Source organism: Rhipicephalus microplus, chromosome 5 (assembly GCF_043290135.1).
Source record: "Rhipicephalus microplus isolate Deutch F79 chromosome 5, USDA_Rmic, whole genome shotgun sequence".
In the NCBI taxonomy this organism is placed as follows: Eukaryota; Metazoa; Arthropoda; class Arachnida; order Ixodida; family Ixodidae; genus Rhipicephalus; species Rhipicephalus microplus.
In genome coordinates, this window is record NC_134704.1 from 215,598,624 (window position 1) to 215,616,773 (window position 18,150).

Genomic DNA, 18,150 nt, shown 5'->3' on the forward strand with positions numbered 1-18,150 from the left:
GAAGAAATTCATAACTACAGAACAGGCACGGTATAGTGCAATGACACAATAATTATAACACAGGATAATGTAACCAGAATGGAGGAGAGCAATGATTCCCCTCTCCCAAAACGTAAGTCTTCAGAGAACAACAACGATGGTACTAGCAAGCACAAGAAAACCAAGACTGCTAACATATTGCACAAAGGTCAAGAGGAATCTGAAAAATGCGTAAATTTACGAATAAGCAAAGTTGAAGAAGCTGTGAAAGTTCAATTGGAGGGCAATAAACGACATCAAGGAAACCATGGGAGTGCAAATCAAAGAGTGGGAAACGGCTATTATGCAGCAAATTAACACAGTTATACATCAGCAGGTTCACCAGCAGCAACTAGATAGCTTATTTACTAGGGTAACAGAACTTGAAAAATGCCCCTCTGCTACAGGCCTAGAAGCCAGTGGAGCCCTTTAAACCAATAATCGAACCTCCGCTACTAAAGCCGGCTACTCTGAACCCGGCGCATCCTCAGCAATAATTGCCGCCATGGACAGACGCAATAAAGACGTATTATGGCAATAGAATCGTAGAAGTTACAGAAACAAGAAAGCCATTCTACACCAGTATCTCAAAGATAAAGAAAAACCAGATATGATCATCTTACAGGAGACGCATGCTCTCGCTAAGTTGTCTGGCTACCGCTCTATCGGTAGTGCTAAGGGGGAGACTAAAGCCCTTACAACCTTAGCGTGGAAGGATCACATGGCAGTGCAACACAGCACACATGTTACCGATATAGAAAATATACTAATTGAAATCATACCCACAAGAAAAACAGGAGACAGTGTGCTCATCCTAAAGGTGTACAGTAGCCCGAAATTCATATGGCACAGATTTTTAACTCTCTTTAGGCGCACGCTTACCATATTAGGGGACCGAGTTGTAATAATTGGAGGGGACTTTAATGCTCCTCATTGTGCATGGGGTTATAAACACGTCCACCTCAAGGGCAGGAATTTCTGGCTGGACTCGCAGCAGGAAGGGTTAACACTCATCACTGACCCCACAGTAGCCACTAGGCAAGGGAATAGTGTCTGTGGTGATATCACGCCCGACCTTACTTTTATAAAAAAACACGCAATCTGCGCGATGGCTGAACACACAGCAAGACTTCGGAAGCGATCATTCTCATTAGAATCCAGCTTAATGGGGGCCCACCGAACCCATGGGCAACCAGCTTAGACTAGTGTACTGGGTTAAATTCAGAAATATGCAAGAGGGCATCACAGAAAGCATTACAAATATTGACCAATGGACAGCTAATCTAAAGAAGGATATTTCGGAGGCATCAAAAATAGTCCCACCGGAAGCTAAGCTAGAAATTCTGGACAGTAGGCTATTACATATGTGGGAAGCCAAACAAGGGCTGCAAAAACGTTGGAAAGCGCAGAAACATAACAGAACACTAAGAAAAAAGATAGCCACACTTAACAAGGAAATCGAACAATACGCAAAACAGCTTCATTGCCAACAATAAGAAGAAACTTGTACCACCATGGGCAACCAAGTGAGCCTTGGCAAAAAGTGGAATTTTTTTCGACACCTCCTAAACCCAGAAGAAAAAAAAACGGTACACAAACAAAATATGAACAAAATTCTGCATGCCTATAATATCACAGAAAAAGACTTTCTAATAGAGGTCGCGCTTAAATACATATCCCAGGCACCACCATGCACTCACGCCGATTACGGAGCACCGAATCCTGACCTTGATGAAGAATTCAATGAAGCCGAGGTATGAGCAGTTCTACACAAACTAAATACTACGTCGGCACCGGGCCTTGACGTCATTACGAACAAAACACTGCCAAACCTAGCAATACGTCCATTGGCAAATTAACAGACTTTATTAATGAATGCCGGAGACAAGGCCACATACCGCAGCAATGGAGAACGGCGCACGTCGTGCTTATACCAAGCCTGGCAAACGCTTACAGCTTGAAAACCAAAGACCTATTTCACTAACTTCCTGCCTGGGTAAGGTAATTAAACACGCCTTACTGACCCGATTGACTAACTACCTGAAGGACAACAACGTACTCCCATGTACAATGATAGGATTTCGGAAAAATCTCTGCACACAAGACGCGACGCTACAATTAAAACACGAGATCATAGATGACCCTAGCAGATCAACTCGAGCTATCCTTGGGCTTGATCTAAAAAAGGCATTTGATAATGTCATTAGGTTTAGGTGAGCGGACGTATAATTACACCCGAAACTTCCTAACGAATAGACAGGCCAAAATCGCTGTAGGAGGCCTCACATCCGAGGAAATATCTATGGGTAGTGCAGGTACACCCCAAGGATCAGTGATATCACCTATGTTAGTACTCTTAGTCCTAACTGGCTTCCCAAGTAGATTAGAAAAAATAGAAGGTTTGCACCATACAATATATGCAGATGATATTACTCTGTGGGTAAGCAACGGCAGCGATGGGTCAATTGAACAACGTTTACAAGAAGCGATCGACACCGTAGAGCAATACGTAGAAGGTACAGGTCTCACGTGCTCAGCAGAAAAATCAGAGCTGCTACTATATAGAACAACATTAAAAGGCCAAACTCCCAAGCACGACAACGCACATACCTACACACACATACAACTTAAAACACGAGATGGACACACCATACCCATTGTCGACAAGATAAGGGTACTGGGGTTAATAATAGAAGCCAAAGGCACCAACGGAGAAACGTTACGCAATATCGAAGCGAAGGTTTATCAAACGATGCGCCTAATCAAAAGAATTACGAATAAGCATAGCGGCATGAAAGAGGCAAATATCATAAGGCTAATCCACGCGTTTGTCATCAGTCTCATTACGTATGTTTCTGCATACCTTAGATAGTTTGCAGCAGAAAAAATGAATTTAAACAGCCTTATAAGAAGACTCTAGAAACAAGCGCTGGGGCTCATGCAAAGCACAAGTAATGAGAGGCTGTTAGAGCTAGGTTTACATAATACGCTTGGGGAACTGATAGAGGCGCAACGTATTGCACAGTACGAGCGCCTCTCTAAAACCAAGACTGGTAGATGCATCCTGGAAAAATTAGCAGCACTTACCACACATTATTTGGCACCAAATGCGACATTCCTCGTGTCGTACAGGCTAAGCTCATGGTGCCTCCGTTGCCTAAAACATGCATCTCGTGCACAATGTAGGTAGAAGGCTGAGCAGAGCCAAGACGATGAAAAAGAGCTACGGAAACAACAAAGAAGCGGTCTTCGTAGATGCCGCTCGTCACAAACACAAAAGCTGCTTCGTCGCGGCTGTAGTGAACCACAAGAAACAATGCACCACAAGACTGACAATACACACGAGACGCGTTGAAACGGCGAAAAAGATAGCTATAGCTCTGGCTATAATACAAACTGACGCGTGTTATATAATCAGCAATTCACAAGCAGCTGTAGGCAACTTTGCAACTGGCAGAATCTCCCCAGAAGCACTGTGTATTCTTAGGACACGCAAAACCAGCCAAGACGACAGATGCGTTTGCATTCTCTGGTTCCCAGCTCACATAGGCGACACTACGGGAGATATCAACTCAAGTGAGGTGGCACACAACGTAGCTTGATGACTCACTTTCCGGGCTACGACTAATGTTGATCCCTCGTCATAATTTCCGAATGTCTGGCAGATGGAGGACCGAATGACAACAATCAATGAAATTACTAAAGCATAAATTACAGAGGCGTGTTTACCACCCTCCTCATCATAAACTCAACAGGGCACAGTCTGTCCAATGGCGACAATTCAAACCAGATCCTATAGGAATCCAGCGCTACTACATGCTATGTATCCAGAGATCTACGAGACCGCTCAATGCAAAAATTTGTCAGGCACAAGCTTCCTTAAAACATATACTATGTAAATGCCAGGGATTCAAAAAAATTAATGAGAAGGCGGCCTCCACCGACAGCCTCCGCGCGCGTTGGCTGCCCGTGCTTCTCAGTTCAGCCCTGGAGGATCAGCTATGGGCGATCCAGCGGGCTGAGGAAGCCGTTAGGAAGCATGACCTAGCGTACACCTAGGCAGGAGCCCAGCCCACTAAGACGCTGGATACAAAATAAAGTTTATTCCTTCCTTGACGGTGGCATCTAACCATGTTCTCATATGACACGCATCTCACGATTATCATGTTTGCACCAGTCACGTACCTTTTTCACCCGTTGGCGTCACGTAATATCGAATTTGGCAAATGTTTAACGTCAAATTTGGCATTTGTGAAGCTAGCGAAACGGCCGCGAGCGCATCATCAGTGTGGCATGTAGTCATGTTGTTACATGACACGCATGTTGTGATTATCATGTTTGGATGTGTCATTTACCTATGTCGTCCATTCAGGTCACGTAATACCGCGTCTTGTACATGTGAAGCTAGCGAAACAGCCGCGAGCGCATCATGAGTGTAGCATGTAGTCATGTTGTTACACGACACGCATCTCATGTTTATCATGTTTGCACCAGTATCACACCTTCGTCATCCATTCACGTCCCATAATACTAAATTTGGTATAAATAAAGCTAGCGAAACGGCCGCCAGCGCATCAAGAGCACGACATGTAGTCATGTTGTTACATGACACGCATCTCATGATTATCATGTTTGCACCAGTCGCATACCTTGGTCATCCATTCACGTACCGTAATACCAAATTAGGTATATGTGACGCAAGGAAAACGCCTGCGAGGGCATCATGAGCGCGGCATGTAGTCATGTTGTTACATGACACGCAGGTTAAGGTTTTTAGTGTTAGGGTCTGTCGCTTCTGTTTGCCATGCAATCACGCCATGCCATACCAGTTTTGAAACATGCCGTGTGAACGAAACCAACGCAAGAGCTGCAGGACCATGAAATAATAATCACGACATTCATGACATACATGTCGTGATTTTCATGTTATGACTAGTCAATTATGATCTTCATACAGTCATGTTAAGCCACACCAAGTTTGGTATCGATACCAATATCTAAACGACCAGGAGAGCTTAAAGTCGTAGGCGGCTAGATAGATAGATAGATAGACAGATAGATAGATAGATAGATAGATAGATAGATAGATAGATCTTCAAATGAATAATGATGCATTTGAATTAATTTTGATTAGAGTATAAATTATTGAAAATTAGGTGCCCGAAATTACGTGCAACACATAGGTGCATGTAATCCACTGCAAAAAGTTTTTTCACTGCAGTATAGAAGTGCTATGCCATGAAAACTTCTTTGCAGAAATAACTCGCACTGCTGCATAGCCTTACTATTATAGGTTAAATTGACATATTGCTTTCGAATCAATTTTTCGTTTTCAACTTTAAAAGATTGTTATACTGGCTTATATGCTCCAAGTATAACAAATCCTAATATGTAACATAATATACTAGTTATCACTTGCATTCTGCAAAAAGTCGAATTATGCTAGCATTATTCAAAGTTAATTGCACTTCCTTTGAACCAAAAAGACCGACATTTCCGCGCGCCTTGTTTCACTTGAAAATAATATTGTGCAAGTTGGTTGGATGATGATGAACATGGCCATTTTTTTATAATATGTGTAATACACTATTCGAATTCAATTTAAAACTATTCCAGCTAAATTACATTCACTTCGAACTTCAAATTCACGACTCGCAGAAGCCTACTATGATGTGTGAATTTGTAAATAAAGTATAACGAAGCTTGTTTTTCTGACCAGTATAGATGTCCAAGCTTGGACAATGAATATACACATCTGTTTTTGTTTACCCAGTACTTAACTGTGTATTCGATTCGCTATGCTATAATTTCACCTGTAATGTAATGCAACTGACTGCGTGAAATATTTAAAAAAAAACATGGTCGTGCATGCTTTGCTTGAACTTCAGCGTTTCTTCAGCAGTTAAGTGGAAGCAGCTGCTGGTACTGGTCAGTAAACATTGCGATTCTGCTAGCTGATCAAATGTGGTAGCATGTCACTGTGAAAAGCACATCTTTCTGCGGTATGCATTGCCCCAGATAACAGTGCCATTTCAAGTTCAGCACGTAGACTACAGTAAAGCAATAAAATGCCTCCTGTGGTAACATAACCTGATATTTTCTCAGCCGAGCTCATAGCATTCACTCTGCTTCCTACAAAGAGTGAGACAGTTCATAGCCTTGACACGAAGTGTGCATACATACTACTACTTGCCATATAAACTCTGAACATACACAGGTGGAATTTATTTTGCCAATCGCACCATGTTTTATGGTTTAGCTGAAAAAAAGCAATACAAACAGAAAATATTAGAATACCTGACTAATGAAAGAAGGCAATCTTCGCCAAAACAAAATACTATTGCATCTACCTAGCAAAAACAAATGAAACACATAACGCGGCTCTAATGCATGCACAGTACAACCAAACTCCTCGAAGAATAAAAGACATGTATACCTAAAATGTCTGAAGGAGTGAACAAAATTATCATTCAAAACAAAAAAAGTTGACTGACTTCTGCGTGGATGCCACAAAAGGGAGGCACTGAAGGGTGACCACGTTGAGCATGATTGCTAGGCTGTCCTTTAGAAATCATAATTATGTAACTCCTTAAAGCACTTACAAAAAACTTTACTTTCTGTTTTTCTGTAGCAATAAGTACAGTAAACCCTCGTAATAACGAAGTCAGCGGGACGGTGAAAAAATTCGATATAAGCAGTAATTCGATATAGGAAACTGCCCTATTAAAGAAAAGCAGGTACAGTCAAATTAGCTATGACTACTTCCCAGAAGTGGTATCACGTGAAATATATCACTATTCACACACATAAAAGTCATTCAGCTATCTTTGTCGGGTGCTTTGGCTGGACGCGAGGATTGCCTGCTTGAGTTTGTTAAGGCCAATTATGAGGTCATCGTCGCCGCTCGGGCCCTATACTCTATTTTGCAACAGACGGAGGCTCTTTTGTGTTTGTGCCATTGTTGATATTTCATGGAGCTGTTAGTCTAGCGGCTCATCTTCCTCATCAGGGCCTCCAATCAAGTTGACTATTTTGGCCTGCTAGTCGACTGGAGCTTTGCTACCTTTCCCAGTATCAGCAAAGGAAGTTTGTCCTCCCCTATTTTGTTAACACCCAACAGCACTGTAATGTATTCTTTGCTTTTTTTTACATCCTGATAAATTTTCGCCCTTTGTAGGCTGCACGCACTTTCAAATAGTTGGTAAAAGAATGCGGCCTCGTCCAAGTTGTAAATGTCTCTATCTGCGTTCTGATGAAGTAGGGTGGTCAACCGACGCTTGCGTTATCCGTCTACGACACCGTGGTCCACGGCTGCACCTTCACCAATGATCAATTTTAAGACACATCGTGCCGTCTTTTGAAATGCTCAAGCCAGTCCTTGCTGCACTTTAAATCTTGCTTGCCCAGTCAGGTGTCTAGAACCTTGGATTCTGCAGTCTATACAAACACATTTACAGAAAGATTTGTACTTCTAATGCTTTTAAACTATTCTAGTAGCACTCTTCCCACTTCAGAATGCATAGAATCATGGTTGCGCTTTCATTTCCTGAGAAATTCTCAAAGCTGTCCCGTACAGGATTCTTATCCTTTAGAACAATTGATATTGTTGCAGTGGTATTTCGAGTTGTCTTGCGATTTCAGACCTTTGCCGGCCTTTTTTCTTTCATCTGACGTATCAGTTGAACTTTCTGCTCCAATGTCAGACCCTTCCGAAACGGGCACCGGTGGTGCCAGTTTCACTCGTCCAAATTGCTCAATATGTTTGCTCAAAAACAGGCAGCTTGATTCTGCCGAACTTTGTCTTACTGTACAATCAATGTTTCGAACATTTTAGAGCATAACGCCTGCCAGTTGGTGCTGTTAAGCTGTACAGACCCCAGCTTCTGAGGATTCAGAAAATCCAGGCCCAAGAATGAATCTGCACTAGACATTCAAGCTGTCAGGAGCTTGTCACACTCTGTGTCTCAGTACTTAACTACGTGAAATGTAATCCAGGCAATAAATCAAAAACGAAACCCATGCTGACATTACAGTGGAACCCCAATTACAGGACTTCCAGGGGATCACTCAAAACCATCGTATAATCCGGATGTCTTAAAACCGGAAAACCAAGAATACATAGGTTGACACTGAGCCTTGACAAAAAAGAAAAAAAAGGGCACAGATTGCCTGAATAAGCATACATCATGACCCTGTGGCTCTGCGAGGAAGGTACATTAAACCAGTCTTGCCACTCGGAGCTAACGACATCATGACTTAGTTGAAGAAGGTGCAAGCAAATCTTTATTCTCAGCCCTGAAAAATATAAAATCCAGCGCGCATCTTTTTACCAATAGAGTCCGAGAAATGCCTGCACATAAAAATAAAACTGAATTGGGTTTGTCAACTGCTTCCCGTCAGAAAAGTCAGGCAGAGTGTCAACTCTGTCAAATAATGGTGACGGACCATGAGTTTTAGTAGAAATCTCATCTGCTGAGAAAATCTGCTGTTCTGTTGGTTTGAATCTCTAGTTAATTTATACATAGTCTCGTTTTGCAACATATGGTAGTAATCACTCTAGACTAATTTCCGCAAAAAGCGATGAAACCAGAGGGCTCCCAGTTCAAATTGGTAACGTGCACATTGAGTTGTTCGAATTATCAGGAGTCTTTCCCCATAAAATAATACACAGGGCTGTGCCGGGACTAGGGCATCAGTTCTAATTAGACGTACGTTTGAATGAACAAGCCTTTAGTGTATGATTCTGAATACCACTCTGCTTTTGTGCAACGTGAGCGGTGGCACACCGAGCAAATCTGAAAAAATTTGCTTTCTTTTCATAAAGGGAAACTTGTGCAAAACATTTGTCTTCTTTCAATAAAAACTTCTTATGGTAGATCTCCTCACATTTCTGAATAACTTTGAATTATTCATGCAAACCATATTAAATAACAAAGTATACACGCACAATAAAACTACAGATCAGCAAATAACACCAGAAAAAGTCGACTTACAACATCAGTTCTTCAGCGCAACTGCTGCACCAACTTCATTATCCTGTTGTCCACAGTGGTCCTTGATTTGCAGCCCTTAGACAATTTACTGCCCCTTTCCGAGTTTACGTTAAACATCTCCCTAAAAGGCATGTAAATGAGTTAGCTGGCGATTTAGTTCGGTGTGTTGCAACATCAGTTCATACTATAAAAAGTCACTATCGCATTTCTTTCTGGTTTTGTAGCATCTCAAAGATGCTTTTTTTAATTTTGAAGTGCTCATAATTTGTGATTTATAAAGAATAATAGGCAATATTTAAAATGCACAGTGCCATCTGCCAAAGCCATAAGCTCCATGCATGGGCACAAAATTGAAACCAGTTGCATGTCACTGCATCTCAGACGCTAGCTGCTGATTCTTTCTTTCGTTTTGCAATAACTTCCCTACAATTAGTGCACTATTCAGGTAACGAGGCAAGTGAGAAAATACTGAGAACAAGGTAACTTTGATTTTATTACCATATTATAGTCGAAAGATTTGGTGGGACAGCATGAAGAAAGAAGCTTAGCAAAAACTAAGCTTGTTTGTCCAAGCTTTTTTTTTTGTGTATCATACCACTGCACAGTTAAGCTATGTAGAACATATACCAGCTTGCTCAATTTGCCATGCTGCTTAGTAGAAGGCAGCGGTAGTTGTCTATAGAAAAACATAATAAAGACCCTTGGCAATAAAGTATGATGACGTTGAGCACAGTTACCTCAAAGTAAACAGAAATGTTAAACAGAACTAAAGCTTAAATGCAACAACTGCATGTAAAATGATTGGTTTCGAACTCAACCTTCAACCTTGTTGATCTCAGTAAATGTAACTCCTACTCGATATAACATTTTTTGCCTGGTACCTTCAAGTTCTGTTTAACATAGGCCTACTATATTCTTGTCCTAATAAAGTTTGTGGGTGACATCAACACTTTTATTGATATAGTTCAAAATACAGGTATACAATGAAGTATTACTTGACTACCCACAAAGGCAAAGAACTCCCCTCAAAACTAAGCCTCACAGACAAGAGCAAGACTTCAGCATTTTTCTTTGCACCATAAGAAATTTCAAGCAGTGCCTAGTGCAGGTATTATATTCATTACGAACTAAAATTATTTAAATGTTGAAATGCGATCAACAGCACTTCTTCAAGTCGCAACTAACCAAAATGTGTAGTAATGCATTAGCAGACACAAGAAATTGTATAATGTCCATAAAAATTTCTTTGGCCCTAATGTCTGTTGCATTTATTTTATTCCCTCTTACAAAAACAAATGAGCTCATCAAAAACATTTTCCTTCATTTGTTGTTTTCTATAAACGACTTGAAGCAGCACAAAAAAACAAGAATGATGGCAATAAAGCAACACACCCAACAAGACAAGCGCTAGACTGCCAACTGAATTGTTACTGAAAGTTGATCCCTTATGTCTACGTCAGAACAACGCCTTGTCACAAAAAATCTCTAAAATTATTCAAAGATAGAAGGCATAGGTATTGTTGTACTATCAGTAGGTTTTGAACAAAACACCTATTTTAATCATCCAGTATTGACAGATTCATCTTCAGCTTTAGCAAGATATTAGGCTTCCAAGATTTCTTATCAGTTTTCACAATTTCAAGGGTTACATGTCCCAAATTCTTAATATGTTTGTGAGAGACACTTTAGTGTAGGGCTTCATAAATTGGAACCACCTGAGGTCCTTTAGTAGGCCCCTAATTATAAGCAAATGAGCCTCCAGCATTATCGCCTCCATTTAAAATTCAGCTTCCATGGCTGGGATTGGATCTCACGACCTGTAGGTCAGCATTATAACCCCATAACCACTAGACCACTGGGGTGGATCAAGACCTCGAGACTGATTGCATCATCAGCACATCTCACCTCTGAAGAAATTCCAGTGTTGTCGTGACAGGGTCTGCATAAGCTAAGTTGAAAATGTAGTAGCTCAGAAGTAAAAGACTGGTAACCTCTGGAAAGTCCACAGCCTCGTTAAAAGAAGCTGCTGTTCGCAGGCCACAAAGCATTCCTTCTTGAAAATGCTTCCTGTGAAACGATGGCAAACAAGCCAACGGATTGAAATCACTTCGTTATTAGTATAATCAATGTAGTCTGAAACGTATAGCTGCTTTATCAAAAGGTTCCCACTGCATTACCTGCATCCAAAGCACCTGATCCCAAAATGTGAATTGGGTTTCAAGCCAAGTGCAGTTTTGTCATATGGCTGAATAAAACTTGTGTCACTGCAGATGGCCTACGGTTCCCAACAGAGAACTGAATGTTTGCACAATATACTAACATGATAGATGCCCCTGAAAATGAAATAAGATAATATTGAGTACAGTTAACTTTCAGTAAACAGAAATTAAAACACTTGACTAAAAGGTCTCTCCACTTAACCATATAACTGCCTATTTAGCTTAAAAAATTGTACAAAAATTGTAATATTTTACTATATACCTCAATATGTCTATGCATTTCTGATTTTCAAATTATTATCACGCTGATTTCCGGAATTCGCACAAAAATTTAAAAAAGAAAAACTGCTGTTGAGCGCAGCTTTCACTCATTGAATGACCTGGTAATGGGTCACAGCATACTGAAACCTGAAGAATTTTCCTTATGCAACACATGGTAACACACTGAAAAGTGCTAAGATGTTTATTGCGCAAGTGGTCGGTTATCAGCGTTCACGCGATGCCTGCTGATGACATCACCGTGACTGCTGCTCTTGTCGTCATCAGAAGCAATATGCCGGGCAACCACAATGTTTGAGTCACTGTCGGCAACAAATTTCATGTTGCCACTAATGCTGCCACTGGCATTCTTCTTACAAAACAGCATTATGAAATGACTGTTGCCGAGATTAAAACACGCGCGAAAGGCACTAAACGTGATTTTTGATGGAAAACAACCGCTGTCTAGAGCGGAAAACTGCAAGCAAAGTAATTGACATCTGTGACGTGTCTTCGGAAGCGGTACAAAAGCTCTTGATGAGTACAGTTCGGGGTTGGTGGCTTAAAGAGGCCCTGAAACACTTTTTAAACATGGTCTCAAAACGCTGCTGATTCTTGACTACACGCGAGCTATGTAATATAGCTTGGAACATGGCATGCAATTCACAATAAATTATCAAATTTAGCTAAACACTGCTCTTTCTTCTCAGAAAATGATAGATCAACCTCAAGAAGGCCTTCTACTAGACATTGGGTGATTTTAACATGGCGCCCTTGGTCATTACAAGGATCGCCGCGGGAGGCTGTGACTTGTCCACGTGTGCGCACGCGATCCCTTTAAAAAAGCTGCGGTTAAAAAAAAAGAAGTTCTCAATATCATGAGGCGTGAGTGGCGTATTTTTATTGACCATGCCACCCCCCAACTCCCATCCCCCTGCTTAGCTTCCAGCGCTTTTGTCGGGATGAGAGAAGAGAGAATGCAATTTCAGAGTGCGTCAAATTTTTGTTACTCCGCTCGTACAAGAAGGACTCTTGAAATATCGCGGTATTGAATTCATGAAACAATAAAATCTTTTCATGAATCCATATCATGGTTACATTGAAAGTGTTTCAAGGCCCCTTCAAGTGCGACCTAAAAAGGACCAATTATACTGAATACATTAACTGATTGGTGAGGGTTTTCGGCTCTTAGATTCTAAAAATTCTGCTAAGCAGAATACAGACTCACTCCCTCAGCAGCAATGACACTGATTTTAATGAGTCAGAGCTGTAACTACGCCATTATTATGTTTGAAAAGATGACGAAGGGCTAATAGGATGTGCAGCACATTCCCTCGCATTACCGCAGCTAAGCCTGAAACACTATACTTATTCGAAAGCAGTGATGAAGTATTCCCACAGTTATAGCAGCAGCTGTTTCCTTGTGAGTGCAGCAAGCTGCACAGGAGATTCAAAAATCTCCTTCATTACTCACTGATGAGCACTGAACAGTGCTTAGAGAGCCGATTAAGAAAGGTTCTTGCATGACTTTAGAGCTTTATGTGAAAAACACCTCTACTTTTTGATAACTTGCATTTAAAGGCTCTACAGTGACAGATGCCCACCACAGAATTAGTTTAGATGGCTGTCAGTTGCATAGCTGCATAGAAACAAATTTTGGCACAGATAGTGTCAAAGGCCACATCTTTAATTAAGCAGCCAATCGGACACGTTGTTTGCTTTAGATGTGTGCCACACAATAGTTCAGTGCACACAAATTCAATACGGTTCGGTAATGCGAATTGCTCCACTTTCTCCTCATGATGACAACTTGCAGCAGACAATGTGCTACGTTGTCATTTCAACCAATCTTCTCACTTAAGCAAGCCAAGGTGATGCAATGAATATGCAGGCTGCTTGTGGTTATCACTGACAGGGTTTTCCACCACCAGAGCACATTAAAAGCTGTACTCACAAGTTAATAGAGATAAAAAGAAAGAGTACCTGTTCAATACACAAGACAAAAACATTTCTTAAGCACAGCCAGCAGAAACCCTAACGAAAGGAAATAAACTCTTGTACATGGTCAGAAAAAGGAGCACATTATAATCTTTTCTGACAGCACAATAATTCCTGCCCTCCTCCTATAAAGGGAGCAGATGTGGTGATGACATGTGAGGCAAATTCAATGCAACTTAGGCTATATAATTATTCGGACATATACAACAATGCAATGAAAGCTCATATTTGAACATACCAAGTGCAATGATAGTAGGGGTGTGTGACAGTTCAGGGAGTTTTTCTGCAATGCTGGTTTCTTCCTGGAAAATAAAGAGGAATACACTTGACCAATGTTAGGAGCACGTTTCCTCAAAAACGCATCTCAACATTTTGGACATTCCACTTGAGCACATATAAAGGCGAAGCTGCTACGTCTCATTTCATATAAGTGAGGTGTAGTCGTGCACTGATGTACCTGTGGGCTCATATCCCCCCCCCCTTTTTTTTAATGAGCCAACAGTACAAAAACGTCAAATCCACCCCTCAGTGCACTGCATTTATTGGTTATGACGAACCAGCCATCGCGTTAGGGACGGTTGGCTAAGTTGGGTGGTGTTTTCAAACCAGAGGCATCTCAATTCTTTCATTTGTTGGTCATTCCACTGAGTGCAGAAGTGCCCCCTATCATGACTGGAGACTGGCAATGCAACCATCGGCTGAGCTATCTCAAGCAGTGGTCGTACAAAAACGTTGTGTGCGTCCCACAAGAGCACGGGAACACTTCCACGTGCACTGCAAAGAACGCGTACCGGAGTCCCAGTGACACGCGGTCCGCGTCGCACACGAACGCTGTGACACGCTGTAGGCGGTTCAAGAGAAGCGCGTGCACGGACAGAGGGGGATAAAAAGCGCGTCGCATGTTTCATATGCGAGGAAGCTGCCGCGTAGAGTTCACCGCCTCAAACGCTTGACAGTCTCCGCGGCACCATCACAGTCACAAATTGAACTCGGGCCTTCTTAGAATCAACGAGTTTGTATCCGAGTTCACTCATCCATCAGTTTAATAGACAGAAGCCCGCGGCGAGCATCGAATCCGCCCACCACTTTTGCTTTTGCTGAGGAGGAGTGCTCACGCCACAGCGCCAGCGAGCGCAGGGTTCATCTACCAGCTTTACTGCGCAGGCTATGCACACACGCACGCAGAAGTAAAGGAAGGCACGTTGCTACTATAAAGGAGGTATGTAATAGCGCACCGCGAGCCCTTGCGGTGCGGTAGCTGCCACTGCACATGCGTTGTAACGCGAGCCGCCGTTCACGTTCGCGGCCCGCCTGCAGAAAATCCCAAATAGCACGCGGCGACCGTTGCCCGTGACGCCCGCGAATCGCTGTGTGTAGCTTCCGTGCATTTGGGTTAGCGGTCGTGGGGAAAGTTTTCTCAGGAAGAGCAAACGCTATTCTGAAACTCATATGGCACCTGCAACTACAGCAACGCCCGCAGCAGCTGCAAACAATATTTTAAACCTCCCTAAGATCCCATACCCCATTTAACCACGATCACGACATATCCAATCACAGCCGCGTTGCCGACAATATGCGAGCACCCCTGGTGACCACTTGTCCTTTCATATATCCGTATTACTTGATGGAACCGAAAGAATCAGCACGAGAGCGTTGCGTGAGCAGCCTTGCTGCCTTCGAGAGTGAAAATTTCCATGCAGCAGGTGGAGCGAAAGAGCCTGTGCGAAAGAGGAGATACGCCCACGAACACGCCTGTGGGAGGCGCGTCTTGAGTTGGCAAAAATACAGCACGACAATGACGCTAACACCACTGCACTGCTAAAATGCTGAGTAAGTTGTGGCGCTGACGTGCTCGCACGCGGTGTTTCTTTGATAACCACCGCAAATGCCCAACATGTGTTTCTAACGCCACGCGCATTCGTGTAGCCATTTCTATCAACACGGCTATCACGCGCTCCGCACTGTCATCCTGCCACAGCTACCGCAAGCGAGCTCGTAGCAAACTCGGCTGCCCGAGAAGCTCGGGCCATGCTGCATGCACCCCAGGCCAGAAAAATTGGCGCACGCGTTCTGGGACGCGAAGCAGATCCATGGTGATCCTTTCCGTTCCCCCATTGACTAATCACGGCGAGTTTCAACAGCTATGTCGTTCAGTATATTCAATAAAGAAAAGAGGGGAAACACGCAGGCAGGTGAGCATTAACATCATTTTATGTACCAGTATTCGCCTGTGAACAGATGTGATTCCGCAACTGAAGGGAATTAACGGGTGAGGAGGGATTGTCTATCTTGTTGAGAAACGGGATGGACAAGTTTAAGGGCAAACAAATATCATCGTCGACACCACACTAACCATCGCGTGACCGCACATTGCAATACGTGGATACTATAGCAAAAACTTACTGATAACGAAAACAAAGAGGATGCTAGGTAAAGCAAAAAACAAAATACATATAATCCCCGAAAGGTGCCAGCACTTACTCGCTCTGCATGGACGAATACCGAGTCTTTCAAAAAGAAATACAGTGCTGTAAACAAATAGCAATGACCACTTGCTATTACCCTATTGGTCCTTTAAAGATTTAACCTTTTCTGAGCGTCTCAGTCTGGTTCCATGGTGAACACCACAATAGCAGCTGCAAGTGCAGACGAGAAATTTCACAAAAAAAAGCTCACTACAATCGGAGAATATTTTCGTACAAGGCAGTGGTCGGATCAGAACTGGTTTTCAGGTCGGAAATGACTCCACCCACTACGTAATATTACACCTTTAATTACCTACCTGAAAGCACCACACACAAACTCGAGGAAATATGAAACAGCAATTCGGAGACGAAAAAAAAACACAAGGCGTGTTGCACCAGAAATTTTCACAACGGGGTTGCGTGAAACTCTATATTAATACAAACAAACAAGCAAACAATCGCCTTTTGTTTGATACAAACAAACAATCAAACAAACACTACCTCCCGTAACAACTGCTCCTTTTTATTTTTGGTATGCATCACCGCATGACAATTTTTTTCTTGCAGCGGAGTTGACTTATGTGGCCCTTTCCCCACGAAATGGCTAAAAACAATCTGGTGTGGTTTTCTACGGCATATACATGCAGAAATATTTTTTTATGCTCGCACATTTCAAGGCCAAACGTAGCTAGAAACAGGTGGAATTTGGCAGCAGACCACTCAACACATTGGCAAGCTGCTAAGATCGAATTGGCAACCTGAAATAATCCATACCAGAGAGAAATAAAAGGCACCTATTTGACGCAGCATGTTGTGTTAGTTTATGACCTTTCAATCACTACAAGGGGTCCTCATCACTTCCACCGGTTCACCAGGGCTCCAGAAAATATTCCCTGACTACGTGCACTGCCAGGGAAGCATACGCGTGTAACACGCGAAAATATGGGTCGAGGCATTTAGCCACATGTAACAACGGACAGTATAATAGGCGTGCACACTAGGCGCTCAAAGTCAGCCCCATACATAGACGTATAATGGGGAAGGGGGGGGGGCACTGCGACAAACCTCACTCCTTCCCCAAAGGAGAAGCCTGCGCACACCTATAGGAATAGCGACACGTACTTTTCTCACAAGAAACACGTGTTTACGTCACTCAACGCATAGCGCCAGCTTGAACTAGTAAACCCTGACCATTCTCAGCACAACACAAATACACAACGATGAGCCCACGCGACACGTTCAGCTCAAACGTTAACAACCACCAACATGAAAAGTTAAGCGCTCAACGGGTGGCAATGTACGGTTTCGAATGGTTATTGCCCAAAAGATAAACCTTCTAGGGCCACTCTGGTCAGAGCAGTAAACTGTTTGGCAACAGGAACCTTATTTCACGCCATCGTACCACGGGCGTTATGCTTTTATTAAAGATTATACGGTTTGCTAACTGATCAGGAGTGCTGCGCCTTGAGCCTTACTTAGACCGCATATACTATCGCATGCCTGTTATGTGGAATACCAATAGCAAAATCCAAACCGTAGCTCACGTACCTGCGGTAAAATTCCCAGCGAGTCCTGTCCTGAAGATCGTCAAATGTCGTCGCAGTCTCTTGCCTGAACAATATGTCGACGAAAACCAACACTCGAATGGATTGAACCGTGCGCCGAGGGGAGTCCGCACAACACGACCGAGACGAAAGGCGGGAAACGTTGATTACGTGTCTTGAAGTCCGCCACGACGCCAGTGCCAAATGGCGTCTTGGGGGCGCCGTCTAATCCAGCGCCGGTGCCCGGCTGTTGAAGCGCTTGAAGTGGCTGTGCGCTGCCGCAAACACACGTTTCGCGCAAGAGGGGGCTAGGGTTTGAGGCAGAGCGTGTACTACCGCGCGCTGACAACGTTATCTCTGCGACAACCTTTGTACCTTGACAGCGTCATGCCGTAAGCTTGGTAGGCGTCATTATTACGTCGCGCTGTGCTGCAACCGCTCCCTTTGTCAGCAACTGCTTTAAGTATTCAGTTTTTTTTCCAAGGTCTCAAATGAATGGAATCAACTGTCCAAGGATGCGGTGTTGCAGCCATCTCTGAATTTATTCATCTCCCATCTTGTGCAACAAGCTTATTTTACTTTTCGTCGTGTTGATAATTGTATTTGAGGTGTTGCTTCAATTTTATATATATCTGCATAGATTTTGTACCACACG

At 42.8% G+C, this 18,150-nt stretch overlaps 1 long non-coding RNA gene across 1 annotated transcript; it reads right to left on the reverse strand.

Moving 5' to 3' along the window:
• Positions 1-6,215: 6,215 nt before the first annotated feature.
• LOC119173272 (uncharacterized) lies at positions 6,216-17,821 on the reverse strand. Its single transcript, XR_005110012.2, has 6 exons — positions 17,500-17,821; positions 13,725-13,788; positions 11,189-11,344; positions 10,917-11,078; positions 9,012-9,132; positions 6,216-6,277 (listed from the first exon to the last, which is right to left on the reverse strand). It is a non-coding gene; the product is annotated as an uncharacterized LOC119173272 (long non-coding RNA).
• Between the last annotated feature and the right edge of the window lie 329 nt (positions 17,822-18,150).